The sequence below is a fragment of the Ctenopharyngodon idella genome, chromosome 5 (genome assembly GCF_019924925.1).
Source record: "Ctenopharyngodon idella isolate HZGC_01 chromosome 5, HZGC01, whole genome shotgun sequence".
NCBI lineage: Eukaryota > Metazoa > Chordata > Actinopteri > Cypriniformes > Xenocyprididae > Ctenopharyngodon > Ctenopharyngodon idella.
The window spans coordinates 8,994,530-9,012,050 of record NC_067224.1 but is presented as its reverse complement, the minus strand read 5'-3'; the positions used below and the strand labels follow the sequence as shown (position 1 = coordinate 9,012,050).

The 17,521-nt window shown below is 38.9% G+C and overlaps 1 long non-coding RNA gene across 1 annotated transcript in view; it reads left to right on the top strand.

Moving 5' to 3' along the window:
• LOC127512209 (uncharacterized) overlaps positions 1–14,237 on the top strand; it is a 33,722-nt gene extending 19,485 nt beyond the window's left edge. The window contains exon 2 of the long non-coding RNA XR_007930151.1: positions 12,650–14,237. This is a non-coding gene — a long non-coding RNA (uncharacterized LOC127512209). The remainder of the gene's footprint in view (positions 1–12,649) is intronic.
• The last annotated feature ends 3,284 nt before the right edge of the window (positions 14,238–17,521 follow it).

Below are 17,521 nucleotides of genomic sequence, written 5' to 3'. Positions count from 1 at the left end.
GAAAAAGAGCGCTATCTAAGTCCTAGGAACCTTCATTAAATATCTCACTGTCCACAATGCTTGTGTAAAACCATAAATCAAATGACTACGACACATGCTGAATTTTGCTTAGCTGCTGAGTTTGTAAATGCGTACTACTGGAGTCAAAATAAAATCACAATGAAGCTCACAATGACAGTTGAGATGTGTTATGGTGTTTCTTCAATACTTTTATGCATTTTTATGTCCCGGGTTTGATTTTTATTAAAACTATTAGATTTCAGGTTTTGAAAATTTTATAACAACATTAAAACATTAAAATCAGTTTTTAAAAAAAAATCATTATTACATGTTTATAACAAAACTAAGCAGAGTAAACTAAACTAGTTAAATTAAGAGACTATAACTAAGAGAATGCAATAAACATAGTGTAAACAATTATATATGTATTTTTCTGAATATTATTAATCAATTTTTCAAAAATTGTGACTGTCCCACAGTTTTTAAAACTTGAAAAGCACTTGTTTACTAAGAAGACAACGATGTCAGTGAAGATCCTAAATGGGACATGTGAAAAAATGTCTATTTTAAGGTAAATATTACTTTTGAGCAGAATATTTATATTACCATTTCCAATCAAGATACAATTTTGTCTAATAATGCAAAAAAACTGATATTATTTAATTGTTAGTATTTAGCTATGAAATTAGCCTCAGCAAGATCTGCACTTAGCAAATCTAACACTTAATGAAAAAAAAAAAGTAGATTAAAAAAATGTAATCTCCATGAAATTCATTTACATCACAAAATGCTATTAAACACAATACATGATTTGAGATGTTGTTGAAATGAAAAACGGTAAGCGTACTGTAACTATTGATAACAGTCTTGATATCAGGAATGAATTTGAAGCCCAGACCGTGTGACTCTACCCAACCCAATCTGAACTGTAAACGCCAATGATCCTGTCTGGCTCGGGTCAGGTGTGTAGACCTCTAATTCTAACTCACCATGGTGAATGAAGGGAAAAAAAGACAAGATTGAAACAATGTGGAGGAGGAGAGGAAGTAGTCTGGTCTGGAGGATCACAGACCCACAGACAGCCAGCAGAGATAGTATAGGATTGAGAAAAGCAGGAGTATGGGGAGAGGGGGGCGTTTTGCTCTGTGGAAAGATACCTCACACATGAAACACTGCTGGGTTATCTGGAGGAACTTTGATGTGAGGCCCAGTGGCTATCTACACCTGTGCCTGGGGCCTGGACTCCCTCAGCCACACACTAAAGCCTCAGACAGCTGGTATTACACAGGGGAAAGCCTTGAACCAGCAGCCTCTGCACACACGAGAGAGGGGTGGGGGACAACATGACTGGGGCTAGAGGATGAGAAGACACTGCTATCTCCTGGTAAACACTCAAGCAAGCAGACTGCGGGACAGCAGATAGCAGACAACTATAAAGCTGTCTGAGCATGTCTGCCGATGATTCTGCAGAGCACTGTTTGCAGAGTTGTGATTCTGTCATCAAAGCACTAAGTAAAGTAGTTGGATTAGGTTTGGACTGATGCATTGGGGAAATATACTGGAATTTTAATTGAATTTATAATTTGGGAATCAGAATTTGGAGAATCCTTTTGGAATCATCAAATAAGCCTCTTCTAAAAGCTGGAAGTCTACAAACATAAACTGAAAAATAGGAATTTATTTTGAAATTCATGTTTAAAATTAATCAGAAGTTCTAGTTCCAACATTTAGGGTATTTTTACACGACAACAATGTACTAAAAATTGAAACATTTTTTCCCCTTTGCGTTTTCTGTGTACAGACGACAAAATGATCCCCATTCACACAGATCCACGGAAACAATTAAAAAACACTGTATTATACATTCCAGGCCAGTAGTTGTTGATATCACCTTGTAAAGAAAAACGATGTGCCTGTAGCTTGAACGCGCCCACGCATGACGTCACCGTTTTCACAAATTCACATTTTTGTCATTTACACGGAGACAATAAGGGTATCGTTTTCAAAAACGTGCACTTTGGAACACGTTTTCAAAAGTTTGCATTTTCAGGCCCCCAAAACGCCATTGTTATGAAAATGAACGACCAAAACACATAAAAAGTTTTCCATTTTTAGTTGAAATCAGTGTCGTGTAAACTGCCCCTTAATGTCAAGCAACATCTCTCTCTAAAACAGCTTGTCCTATGTAGAGTTGAGGAGGGAAACACCCTGGATGGGGGCTAGTCACACAGATTCACATTTATACCTACAGGTAACCTGGAGAAAATCCATGCAAACTCCAATGGAAAGGCTTTTTTGCTGTAAGTTGAGTGTTACCCACCGAGCAATCGTACCTCCATCAAGTGAAATTGGCTAAATTGGATTCTGGCCACTTAGCTGCAGTGACATTTAGCTTTGTTAACTAAATGTCAGTGTAGCTAGGTGGCTAAACTCTACATAGCTACAATGTATAACTATTTGCACATCAATAATTTATTATGGATAATGAACAATATTATAAATTAATGTAAACATTGCACAATAAGCAAAATAAATATAACTATAGGCTAAAATAAACAAAAAATGTTTTCTTTTTTTCTTTAGGTAAATGTGTTTCCAGAAGATTTTAAGCAGGAAACATTTAAACACTGAAAAAAAAAAATGGAAGATAGAAATGTAACATGGAATTTGAGAAAGGGAGAATTTACCTAATTTCAGAATACGACCACAAATTCCAAATTCCCCTCTTGTTGACAAATAGCCCTGGTCACTCCTATATACTGGTATGCTATGCAAACACATGGATCCCACAACATAGACATTTGAATGTTTGAAAATGTCTTCAAATGTATAATCACTGTCATTGAAAGAGCTACAGACTACAGTAAAGGAACAAGCAGTACTTGCTACAGTTATTTTAAGGCCTTAGGCCTAAGACAGGGTGATAAAATGGATTATCTGGATGTCGAGGTTATGAGTTGTCCAATCCCAGATGTTTTTCTTTCCATTCTTCATGTCTCCCTTGCTCTTTTCTGATTTCATCCTCTCGTCTCCTTTCTCCTTCCCTCTCCAAAACTGTCTGAGAGTGAGATATTGAATGCATTCCGTAACTTTCACACCCAGCTTTTAAAGTGGCACAATAAAATAATAATGTGTCGAGAGAGAGAGATAAAAGAGCAGCACTTGGAGCTGTGGCCTAAGCCAGTTAGTGCACATGCTCTGATGTGGGTGTCATGAGTTTGAATCCAGCCAATAAGATTTTCTGATTGTTTTCACTCTTCTCCTCTGCCTCATTTATTGTCTTTTCTCCAATTGTAGCTATACATAAAGTAGTAAAAAGCCATTTTATCATCAATGTCATTTTGTTCATAAAAAATAAAAAGAAACAACAAAACAGATGTTGGCAACCAAGTGGTTAAAACTTAACTCTTTCCTCGCCATTGATGGAATTTCCGTCATTTATGAAACGACGCTTCCCCGCCATTGACAGAATTTTCTGGCAATCCATGTTTTCACTGTTATAGATCTTATGTAGCCCCTCCCCTTTTCAGTATTGCGCTCGTTGTGTTCTGTCTTCCGGTTTGTATTTCCACAGCATGAAGGTAAGATCTTATGGATTTATGAATGAACCCCTTTCTTTAAAATCTTCCCGGTCTACTGACATTTGTGACATCCGCTTCAAACATTACAGTGCTCATGATAACTTTTGTTCACTCTACAATAAGTAATGCATTTTACCAGCTAATTACTCTTCAACAGCAATGCCATAAAAATATACAGAGCTACCGCAAAAACAGAAGTTCAACGACAAAATTCTAAAGATGGCTGTGCTTGTTTCTCTGGCGCATATGGTCTATACTGTAGGGGGCACTATTATGCATCTTCTGAAATAGTACAGAATCTCCAGATCCAAAAACAAGCAAAGAAGAAACAGAAACAAGTGATAGAAGCACTGCTTACGCACATGTAAGCTAACGCGATCATCAAACATTAACAGCAAATAAATCAAAACATAATGTTACTGAATTAAATGTCAAACCCACAAAGAGGTATAGGACTGTGCAATCTTTGGGGGTGTTGATGGACTCGATCTACTCCATCTATATTTTGATAATTGTTCTGAATCAAATCCAGACTTAGTCTTTGACACAAATGCAATTTTTTCAGCTCTTTCCTCAAAGTGTTGCTTTTTTTAATGAATCTTACACACATTCAAGTGTTGATAAGAAAATAATTTATGAAGCTAAGAATTATTTATTTATTTATTTATTTTTAAAAGCAGAGGCTCCGTTCTTTCGATATATTGTATGTTCAGATATTCACACAAAAATAATCCCAAAAATTTTGTGAAAATGATAAAAAATGCTGGTGCTGACTGGCATCTTTTTTCCAGAACACTGGCGGGAAAGAGTTAAGCAAGTGAAATTTCCACATAGGTTTGTAAAGAATGTTATGAAGAGGCAAGCAACATCTCTCTTTTTCCACGCTGTTGCAGCAATAATACAATTTCCAACAGTGACTGTATCTTTTGGACACCTAAATTAACACACTATGATAAAACTGCTTTCCAATTCAGTTACTTCAAAAGCACTTCTGCTCCATTTGATCACATTTTTACATGGGAGATAACTATTTTCTTTTGATAAAGCTGCACAGTCACCTACATTTGGCTTTGATGGGTCAGTCCTACAGTTTGAGACCCCCAGGAGTTAAAGAACAGAAATAACATTAATTTGAAACAGTGTAAAGTCAACACCTCCTTGTAGTCCCACCATATAAATCACACAAGGAAAGGGAGTGTTCTGCCATTTTGAAATAACATTTATCAACTTAAAATAACAGGCGTAAATTGTAATGCTGGATGTCTGTGTTATAGAGTTCGACAAAGCTCCATTAGAGTGTGCTTATTCACATGTAGGAGGCGGGATTAGATGATATAGATCTAGTCAAGCCTTGATCTAGACCAGGATGAGACAGCAGCCTCAAGTTTTCTCATAAATTTCTTGTCTTTCCATCAACATCTACATCATCTTGTTCTACTGGACCTTTACTCTCTGCCAGACCTTCAAACAAACTCCTCTCTTTTCCGGTTTCTCAAAAAATCCTGGCAGCCACCGCCTCCAATAGCGCTTCGTGTGATGTGGGGGTGTTAATGCGGATGTGAGCCCTCTGGATTAGCAGTATGATGGGTGGTTCACAACACGATCTCTGATCTTCAGCGCTTTCAGAAAGCTAGCTGTTAAATCATTTACACTCTCTCTCTCTCCCTCTCCTTTCCAAATCTCTCTCTTTTTCTCTCACTTCTGTCCTTAGGCTGAGAGAGTGTGAGTAATCCCATCAACTGACATCTGTGAAAAGACTTTTTACTTACGCTCCCATTCACACAATGCATCTGCCTTTCAGCTTGCTTCCTTCACGAACACACATACACATACATACACGGCAAAGTCATCTTAAAAGCAATATATTGAGGGGGGAAGGAGGTGAGCCTGAACTCAAAGCATTAATGGTGGGGAGTGCACCCACAGCTAAGTGTGTATATGTTTGTTTATGTGCGCATATGCGTGTGTGTTTGCGAGGATGTCTTCTCTAAGTTTTAATAGCTCTCCTCTATGCCGAAGGGCATCACAGTGTGCTTTTAAAGTGTACAGAAGTTACACATGCATGTCCGGCACCTCATGAAAGACTGGGAGAACAAAAAGCCATCCTTAGCACATTGTACTGCAGCTCTGTTCTTGGGCTACTGAGTTCTTCAACACAAAATGAATTTTGCATAGGCCAGACCTGACCTTGCAGAGTCACTGCAGATTCATCCAGTTAATACAAAACAAGCATTCACTAAGTTAAGCTGGTTCAGTCATCACTTGGTCCTCGGTCATGGTCAGCACTTGAAGATCTGCCATCCATTATACAGAACTAACCAAAGTTTGTAGGGTTGCCAACAACTAAGGACAATTTCAACTACAAGTTAAAACATAACTCAAATTTCAAATTTTCACCTCAATAATCTTGGAGAATATTCTAGTTTTCCAAATTAGCATGTTCAATGACTATTCATCAGCTCAAGCCACAGGACAGACTAATTGCGTTATTTTACCCAACTTAGACTCTTTCCATCTCTGTTCTTAGGAACTGTCCTAGAGAAGGATAGTGCAGAGTTTAGTTCCAACTCTAAAGGTGAGGTCACATTTTCCATTGTTCTGTGAAAACCAGTCATTTCATTAGAAATCCACATGATTGCAAATTTTACGAGGGCGAAAGATTTCCCCACCCAGATTTCACAGTTCAAGTTTAACATGCAGATTCGAGTAACAGAAACCAACAGAAAACAACTTGATTTGCTTGAACAGCTAATTTAACCAAAATTTCTCGAATGTGACCACAACTTTATGAAAATCTTCATGATTACTAGAAATATCGAAACTGTTGATTCTAAACACCCCAGTCGGTTTAACAGCAGGCTTAGCCAGTCACCAGCATCTGTTTTAGAAGTTGATTACCAGCATCAAGTCTCCAGCCTCCAAACATCAGTTGCTCATAACAGGCTTCTTAACTAACCTAACCAATAACTAACTAAGACTAGTGGGCAAACATCACTGACCAGACAGATCATCCAAAACAGCCCATCCATTCTCAAACAACGTGTCCTCATACCTACAGGCAATACTCTCTCCAAATCACCTATTGTGGGAGAAACTTGAACACCAGGAGGAAACCCACACCAGCACAGGAAAAAACATGCAAACTTCACAAAGAAAGGCCTGCTGGCTCAGCCAGGACTCAAATCAGGGACCGTCTTGTTTTGAGGCGACGTTGCTACTCACTGTGCCACCATGCTACCCTCAAAAAGTGACCAATTACAGCACACAGCAATAGACCAGTGGGGAAAAATCTCAGCTGTAGACCGGATGTACAGACACTGTGTTTGAATTGAAAGGGGCTGGGAGAGTACTGGACCCCTATAATAACAAAAAACATTAAACCTGGGGGGTCCCGTTCTGTTTCATTGAGTTGAAATCTGTCTAATTATTGCAATCGCATTGACATTATGCCTTTTAATAGGCTATATGTGAGTTCTTAAAAGTTTTTCACATCAAATATTAGTTGAGCGTGGTTGTGTGTTAAACTTTTTGTTTTATGTAGTTTACAGTATGCTTCTTTCACCCCTGTTTAACATCTTAAAGGGGCTGGGAGTGGTTGGTACTTAGTGTTCATGGGGGACTCGCCAAGAGCGCTGTTGCAATTCAAACACTGTACAGAAAACACAAAAGAAATTAGCGGAAACATGTCTAGACTTTGTAATCACAATTTATGCCTGTCCAAAAGTAATAAATACGAATTATTTCACAGACGTTCATTTGGCTCAAAAGTATTTTGTTTGTCTGCTACTAAGTGCCTCAAATAAAACTCAGAGAATCTTTCAAAGATGTGATGCCACAAACCAGGCAAACTTTATAAATTCCAGTGATGAGTTCTTCCTCAGAAGCGGTCATTGTGTCACTTTGACTACCAGAAGTTATATAAATGCTTCAGGTGGATATTGAACGGACAGTGAGTGCCTGGGCGGTCTGAGGGCAAGCTGTCTGAGCCTCTATTACAACCGTACAGCCCAGCTCAGTCATCACAATTTATCTATCTCTATGCCATCTAACCTAGCAAGTCCAATTCAGAATGAGGCGACCACCAAACTTGTGTCCGACAATTTATTTCTCCCTCCTGTCTCCAGTGTTATGAATCAATGGGGTGGTTGGGGGTGTACTAAAGTTATGCAATACCATCAATAATAAATAGTTAGCAAAAGCCTAGCAAGCTCTTGTTAGTCCTCACCCTCCCAGGCAGTAATGGCTCTTGGTGAAAGTGGTGTACACAGAAAGCTGATGGAGCAACTGCATGTTTATTTTGAACTGGTAATGTACTCTGCAGGCACATCGGTGGATGGCAATACTAGCACGTCTCTCATCTGGACCCACTAACGGAGATTTATTGTGAACAGTTCCATCACACTCAGTCCACCAACAAATAAAAATGATTTATTAAACGGCATTATAAACAATAGCATTATTGTTCACAGTTCAGGAGGGAAAAGGGGAAGAACGGCACCAAAAACATATGGCTTTTGTGTCTATCTCTGTATGTGTATGGAGAGAGCTTATGCCTGTGTACATTTTTCTACATCTAAACACATCAATTACAGAATGTGTAGAGAAATGTAAATGGTGCTAGAAGAAAAGTAAGTGACACTCATTTCATTCTAGCCATCACTATTTGTTACATTAATTACTCTGGCACCTCAGCTGCGCTCCTCTTTCACGATTAATGACCACTTTAGTTTATCTCAGCTTCACCAGCCCTGGCGTTGGATGTTTATATTCCGTCAACACAACAAAATGTAACAAACCATTTATTATAGTCCCAGAGCAGCAAGCTCGCAGACTCCTGACACTGCTTGCTTGCATCAATATGGTCTTCACCTCAGTACATTTAGACTAGCTTTTTGTGCATGTTTATGGAGAATAATTTCTGGAGTGTGGGGGGTTGGTTTCACACTTCACACTCGGTGTGTGTGGGTACACATGACAGATCACTTTCACTCAGACCCAGCATACAACCACACAAATTCAGATGAGCGACAATGTGAGGAACATCTAAGGCCAATAAACTCATGCCCACAATCTGTGAATAAAAGTGTATACAGTTGTAGTGCAAGAGGGGCAAGTGAGACGCACAGAAACTGAGTGCAGTGAAGTGTACATTGAAATATTGGCTCTAACCCAACCCCCAGTGAGTTGCCTACCTAGACAGCATGCACGGTTGAGCTTGCACACTTGATGTGTTCTATATATGTGAGTTGATCAATGTTTATGTGAATAAAAGCCGAAATTCAAGCTTTTCATCATATAAAACTATTGTGCCTCTTTAGAAGACTTGGACTAAATGGCTTGATTCACATGTTCACATGTTGTCTTTATGAACTTTTTGAAACTTCTTTGTATTGACTTTCAATGGATGGACAAACATAATGAGATACAATTAAAAAATTATTCATTTGTGTTCTGAAATCTTTTCGGTTTGGAACACCACTGGGGTGATTAAATGATGATAGAATGTTCATTTTTAAGTGAAGTACCCTTTTAATTTCTAGGTCAATGAGAGTGTCGGTGATAAAGATATATAAATATTTTTTTTTTAAAATTGTTTAAAATACTTGTGCCAAAACCATCAAGTACAAACACCCTAAATACATGTAAGTGTACACTATTTTAAGTATATTTTTCAAGATAATTTTTATCTTGAAAATAATTCAAGATAAAAATCCATAAATTTCACATGAGTTTCACAAATTTCATGAATTTTTAATTTTTAGGTATTATGTTTTTGGGGAGTCATAGGCTACCACATGACATTTTAAAACTTGAACAAAAAAGGTTTAAAAAGAGGCTATGTTTTTTTTAAATATTAATACTATTTTAACAGATCCTTTTTAAAAAAAATTATAATAAAACTATTTCAAAAAATGTCCCCACAAGGACAAGGATTTCAGATATTCCCATCTTTGTGGGGACAATTTTGTCCCTATAACTGAGGGTTTACCTGAAACACACACACACACACACACAGACAGACACACACACACACACACACACACACACACACACACACACACACACACACACACACACACACACTACCCCTGTCAGAGTGCATTAGCTATGCCCATTCTGATGGCTGTCATAGCATGTGCTCTGAAGGAGAAAGTGATATGATTAATACGGGCTGCAGGGCAGACCCACCTGATGGCTGCCTGATACTGGACATCAGCACGTTTCCTCACAGTTCCCCCTGTAAAGCCCCCTGTCCTGCCTACAGTAAAACCTGCTAGTCAACCGTCAACAGATGTGCTAATAGTTTAAATTCTGTGCCTGTCCAAAATGAGCAGAGTATGTTTAGGATAAAGAAAAAAAAAACTGTGTGTGTCAGTGTGCGTGTATGTGCACCGTTGGGACACATACTCGCAGTGACAGAAGAGGTGTCATATGCCTCCCAGGTGTCAGTGTGTGCTCTGTTTGGCTGGATAGTCTGCCTTCTCAGCTAAATCCAAACAGAAAACAAGACACACAGCAGAGATCCCATATGACCCATTGATGAGCATCTTCACGACACAAAGAGATGAGCCATTTTGTTTGTGTTTACGTGACTGAAAGACGAAAGAATAGCTTCATTTTTTAATTTTTTTTTTTTTTTTTTTAGAATTCCAAGAGGTTTCCCTTGAATCGTATGGCTAATATCTGTGGAAAAAGAAAATGCACAATATAATCTCTTATGAAGCAATAGCACTGTTTCAAAACTTAGTGAGCAGCAATATTATGCTGCCTTCTAAAATACCTCCTTTTGACAACATTGTATGGATCCTTCCAAGAGAAAGAAATCCCAGAATGCACTGCAACAATCTCAGTGAAAAACATTAATCCAAGATGGCGGGCAAGCCGAGAGAATTGCAGCTTATACTTTATTCAGAATGACGTATTTTACATATAAAAAAATATCAATAGGTTCTAATTGTTATAATATAATTTAAAACAACAAAAAAAGCATAATCTGATGTGTCATTTTGTGTTTATTGCAGTTAGCTTAGCAATATGCTAACTTCAAACTCTGCTGGAATCAATAGTGAGTTGAGTTTCTTATAATCTTCGCAAGAGTTGCGTGTTCCAAATCAGTCACCTGTGGTTACATTTCAGTTAGGATGCTTTTTTGGAATACATCTGCTTATGTAGGTAGTAGACACTATGCTTGAAGCTGCTTAAATATTAATGTTTAAATAATCTCATTACTCCTCAACAATAAATCCATATCACCCTTATGAGATCTATTATGGGTTCTTTGGATCCTGCGATTTAAATCTATGGCTTTGCGGTTAGCCTGTTCTGAAAGTCAGTGTGATATAAACCTTAAACACAATAAATACACATAACTTTCAACTCTCAAATCTGCTTTTGATCTGTGCTTGTAAAGGTGAGGTTATAGGTTCAACGGCCATATGGCAAGCTTTGATAAAACTGTTTAACCTCAATTACCACAATAAATGCATCGTGCTGTGTCAGCAAAAAATACACCAAAAAAACCAAACATATTAAAGAATGTACAATAATAAAATGTGTTATAGGCCTCCACTAATATGCTGCGAGATAAATACAGGGTGTAGAGTTATACACAAGCATAAATGAGACCCTGTGACCTAACCTGACTGGTACTTTCAAGTTTTAAGACCAAACCCAAAATTGCTCTTGAAAAACCAGACAGTTTGTTAATGTTGGTAGTGGACCTCTGGTAGGGAACCATATTCTTGTTTGGAAGGTAAAGAATAGTGAGAAGAAGAAGAAAAGAAAAAAAAAAACTGGTTGATAGGAATGTTTTTCCATGGCCAACAAGGATATTGATCCAAGAATGTGTCCTGCTTGGAAAATTCAGTTCTACCAAGTTCTATGACAGCATTGACAATTTCACTCTTTGTTTTGGCTCAGTTATTACTGGATACCACACATAATTTTAATTACTGAGATTAACAAAAGAAGAAGAAATTGTATTTTTCTCATTTGAAGGCCATGTCACAACTTGTCTCAATAGGGTGCATATCAGAATTGCTAGCATAAAGGCTAAGAGTCAATTGGTTTCAAATAAAAGGACAAGTGTGTGAGACAAACAGCATAAACATTTAATATGTGCTGACAGAGGCTATAAGCCTTTGGCCCTGGACAGTCTCACTTTAAACTGTGCGAAAACAAGCAGCATAAATCCACACAACTGTGTCCTGCCATAAAAGTGTCAAGAGGTTATTTTTATTTGGCCACACAGACACAGAGAGAGGCCCCCAACTCAGCCCTCGATGTTGAGGCCAGAGTCCTGAAAACCCTGGAGGTCTGGCAGAGTTGGAGTGGACAGCATAAGCGAGGAGACATTGCACCAATACACACGCACACAACTCACTTTTCTCTTTGAACAGCAGTCTTACTGTCTATTATCTTCAATATAAAGTCAATGTTGGTCCAGTTTAACATAAGCTAATATTTAATACATTTTGAAGTGGATGGAAATTACAGCTCTACCAGTTCCAATGATGAGGATGCGGTCATGAAGACCATGAAAGAGGAGATCCATCTGTGTGTCTTTACAAGATTAAAGCTGAGCTGCTTCCTCTGCAGTGTTCACACTGGGACAGGCAGGGGTGTAGCAACCATTATAACCGGGGGACATGCTCTCCCTAACTTCTAAGTTTGTCCCCACACTTTTTGGGAATAATCATTATATTTTAACATTTTCAGCCAATGTGTAAAGGAAAATTTGTAGCCTAAAATTCGCATAAAATTATAACTTTAAGATCAACTAGCTGTTTTGCAGTAAGCTGTAATTGTCTATAGCGTCCACTTATATGCCTTTCAACAAGAACTACAGGGCAAACATCACCAAATTAATATCAGTGAGCACCTAATTAATATTTATTAGCTAAGTTGATAAAGTTTATAATGTATCTCCCAAATGGTGACATGGATGCTCAATTCGGCTCCTGGTTGAGGTTAATCCCAGCACCCACCTATCATTTTTCAAGAGAGCCCAAAGACCTTGATTAGCTGGATCAGATGTGTTTCATTAAAATTGGAACTCTACTCCGCAGGAAGGTAGATGTCCTGGAATACGATGGAGAACCCCTGCTCTGTGACAAATGACAGGATAAGAGGATGGTGGACTGGGATGAGAGGAAGTATAAATATAGGGAACATGCAGACTCTGGAAGCATCATGTCCCACCATTGGGCAGAACTTCACAGACTCAAAAATATTCCAGAGACACCAGAAATTTGGATGCTGTTGAGGCACGTTGTGTGTGTATAAATGTATAGATATATATGAATTTGTCTATGTATGTGTGTGTGTTCGTACTGTAGACATCTGGGGCGGCAATCAGTGGGCTGCTCTCAAGGGCTGCCAAGGCAAACAAGGCAATAACAAATCCACTTTGCAGATCATCGATCTGCCACTGCCCTGGCCAAGGTAAACACTCCCGGCTTGAAGTTTGCTTTTCAAAGAAGGGCTAAGGGATCGAGGGGAGGCCACTTCCCCTGCTCGGGCTAGTTCTTTTAGCTTTCTTCTCTCCTCAACACGTGCAGATAGATACATTCACAAATGCCAAGAAAGGGTGCACAGAAAGCAATATAAAAAGAACTTGTTGCGACTTGTTTGATACTGTCATTAAAGGTGCTACCTGTCTATTATTATTGTTTTTAATTATAGTGTGTTTGTGTGTAACCAGGTCATTGTAGAATGTCTAGTTATTCTGAGCAACTGTATGTGCTGTTTGTAGGCAGTCAGACATACAGTGGTCCTAAAGCACTAACAGAGGGAATTATAGGCGAGGGGCAGCAGATGGTATGAAGGGTGATGGGTCAGCATGACAGACAGGGCAACATTGATTTTTGGGGACAGTGGATTAAGCGAGGGACAAAATTAGAGTTTAATTATGTGTCTGGAGAAGAACACAATATAGCAACAGAACAACTGCCATCTCTGATCAGAGGTGCTACATGCTCAATAAGAACCTCAGCTAAAGCTAAACTACAGATTTATCACAAGATAAGGTTTTGGGACAGTGCCATGGTACATTTGTGGTATCAGACCAGTTTATATGTTGAACCAGGCTGGTGGTTAGTGCTGATTTGGAGCTAGTCTAGCTGGTGACCAGAATGGCATTGCAAAACTTGTGGAAACTGGTGGAACTTGCTGAAGCTGGTTGACCATCAAGATCTTTCTGCTCAGACCGTTTGGTCTTGCTTGTTCAGCCAGTTTAGAACCTTTTTGGGGACATCAGCAAACTAGCATCCCACTCTGGGGCACCAGCGAGCAAAGCATGACATTTGTTGGAGACAAGATATGTTACGTTACTTTGAAATAAACCAGTGAATGCTAACCATATTCTTCTTTTGTTATGAACCCAGTATGGGTTATATTTGTGGGTTGCTTGTTTGTTTTTTCCCTTTGTTTGTTTTGCAGGATGGTGTTAGGGTGAGTGACATCATTACGTCATTATGGCTAAGGACCTGTGTTGGAGCTGATGCCGGCAAATGCTTCCCTTCAGTTGTGATGGCGCTCACTCTCCTCTCCTCGTATCATTCTTGTTCTCTTTTCAGTTGTTTGTTTTGTTTTCGTTTAGTCATTTTTCTTATTTTATTCTTACTTTAATAAATGTTATTCCTTTTTTGATTATGATCCAACGTGTTGTCTCCTTCTTTGTTGTGGCTTGCGAGCCGCCGTGACAAATGGGGGCTCGTCCGGGATACCGTGACACTTTTAACATTGTACTCCATAGTATTTTTTTAAAAAAAACTATGCTAAAATCATAACAGTACCACTTTTTTTTTTGTTATAAATTACGATGTAAAAATGATGATGATGATGTATAGCTCACAGTGTTCTCCTTTCTGCACCCTTCTTTTAAGTCTGTCTTTGTGTCTCTAAAGCTTTGCCCCTCCATCGATCATGCTCCCTCCATCTCAGTTTCTCTCTCTCTCTCTTTCTCCTTCTCTGTTCCTCATAAGCAAAGAAAAGAAACGTGTTGCAGTCCAAGGAGAGTGCGGTGAGGCGCAGGGCAGGAGACAGCCTCCATTGAGCTAGCAAATGAGCCTTGCTACCCTAGAGACCACAGCTTACAGTACGGAAACGCTGGCCAGGTCTCTTGCCACAAGCCCCAGCGCTCTGGCCAGCCTGCAGAACCAGAGTTAGGGGAAATGAGGCCTGATGGCCCAGCTGCTTCGTTTGGGGTGAGACCTAAATGAAAGGCCTGCAAATGTCTGGGTCACTGCTTAAGATCCAAGACATTCCTGTCATCAGAGACGGGATTGAGAATTGTATGATGTGGGATCTTGTGCGCCTGTTTGCGTGCCATGGCCGGATGTCTGGTGTCTTTGTTTTAGCTGAATTTAAAGTGACGACAAAGTGAAGATTAGACAGAAGGATGAAACTCCTTCATAGCTAGCAGTATTATCATTTGTGAAATTTCCTGCTGAATAAGTTCCAGCATTGTTGGTGTATTAAAGATGATTTCATTACAGAAGTGAAGACATGATGAATCTTCATATCACAACTCTCCAGCGCTGCCAATTTGATGACCCTGTAACCTGCTGATGGCATAGTGCACACCTTTGTAGATATTTTTAGTGTCTGCATTTCAGCACTTTGATAAGACACCCTCAAGGGAGGCTGGAGATGTCATTTCCTTCCTGGCTCCTTTTTTCTGATAATTAGAAAAGCAGCCCAGAAGAAAAAGAGGAACGAGAAGGTACCTTTACTGACATCTTTGTTACTGTAGCCAGTATTCCTAACCCTATTCCTACCCCTAAATCTAACCCTACCCATAACTAAAATCAAATGTGTGAAATGATAGGTGAATAACACTTGTGTAGGAGCACCTAACCCTGGTTAAACTTCACATAGACTGTAAACTTGTCCCTCAAATCCAATTGGTTGATTAGAATGTTGTTACATATTGTACTTGGTTAAATCATGTTCACTGTAAAGTGATTAAGGATATCTCACTTAATCTTAAAAACAAACAAACAAACAACAACAACAACAACAACAACAACAACAACAACAACAACAACAACAAAAAACAGCAACACTTGAATATGATGAATATGAATGACTTAATGCCATAATCCTCACAAACTTCAGCTACTTGTTCTGTCTTGAAAGAAGATGATAAGGATAAGGATAAACTTTATTTGTCCCTGAAGGGAAATCTGTCTTGGGCAAAGTGCTACAGTGTTACTCTGACCATACAATAACATGACAATTAAACAAACAAAACAAGTAAGAACATACATTAAAACACAACAGTATATAGATATAAAATACAAGATATGTAAAGTGCAAAACACAGAAAAGTGCTAAAGTACTATAGGTGCATTGTTTTTGGTAGAATTCAGCAGTTTTATCGAAGCAGGAACAAATGAAAGCTTCAGTCTATTAGTTTTACACATTGGCACTCTTTCCCGATGGCAACAGCTGGTATTCGCTAAAAGAGGATGTTCGGAATCAGTACTGATACTTATTGCTCTTCTCATCACTGCCTGTTCATATAAAGTTTGTACAGGCTCATATTGTTTTATTCCTATGATTTTCATGGCTGTTTTATGGATATGGGCCATATTTTTCAGTTCAGTTCAGATACACTGCACAACGCATGTTCTGGGAACTTTGATGACTTTCTTTCCCAGCAGATAAAACTAATAAAAAGTAGGCCTAAAACTGAGAAAATTTTGAACTGTGGTGTGTCTCATTTGAACAACGCAAGTTTGAATCTGGCTTGCAACATTTCCTGAAGGCTCCTCTTTCCATCCAGTCCTCTCCCCCCACTATAGCTATAAATACAAGTGGCAAAAAAAAAAAAAAAAAAGAAAAGAAAAAGAAAAAAAGCCTTTTTGATTATTTCCTAACGTTTTACTTGGGAAATCAACAGAATTAGGAACAAACCTTCTAAGCGAAGCATATACTTGATTACCAGAAGAAAGCATTGCCCCCCCAACACACACACACTTAACATGATCTCATTACAGCTCTCATCACTCATGGCCGGGAAGAGGAAATGAGGGTAGACCCAAAGGAAGTTCAGGGGTGGCCTGGCAGTGTGCTCAGACTTGCTGCGTACTCAGTGTGTGTGTTATAAGGCCCTGCAGGTAATTAACAGTAATCAGAGGAACCCTTTCCTTGTTTGCAACCTCATAGGACTCCCTCAACTCTAGCCTAATGAACTCACGCATACACACACACACACACACACACACACATACACTGGTTTTCATGTTTTATGGGGACTTTCCATAGACAATAATTTTTATACTGTACAAACTGTATATTCTATCCCCTAACCCTAAACCTAGCCATCACAGGAAACTTTCTGCATTTTTACATTTTCAAAAAACATCACTTGCTGTTTTCATCAAGGGGACCAAAAAATGTCCTCAAGGATTTCGGATATTGCCATCTTTGTGGGGACATTTTGTCCCCATAACATAGGGTTTACCAGGACCACACACACACACATACACTCAACTAGCTTCCACCTTCACACCACCAGAGCTTCTTATCAAGAACCAGGTGACTGGAACACTTTGGTTTTGTCACCTCGCTCTGATCCGAACAGCGATGACCCTCTCTGGCGACATAATCGCAGTTTCTATCTGTCTTAAGTGCTTTAGCAGTGTCATCGGAGGCCAGGTGCCAGGTTCAATGAAATGTAGAGTAATGCTTTAAAGCCTCTCAAAATACATAGCCCTGTTTATTATAAGAGCCCAGAGTCATTGGTGGTTTTCAACAACAATTAGGGGCTCTAGGGGTTTCAGAGGCACCAAGCATCATAAGCAGAGAACAAAAGAGAACATTGTTAAGTGTAAATGAACTATATTTAGGAAAGCTGGACTGATCAGAACACCTTTAGCGCGAAACCCATCTGGCTCAGGTTTGTGCAACCAACTGTTATATACCATTTTACA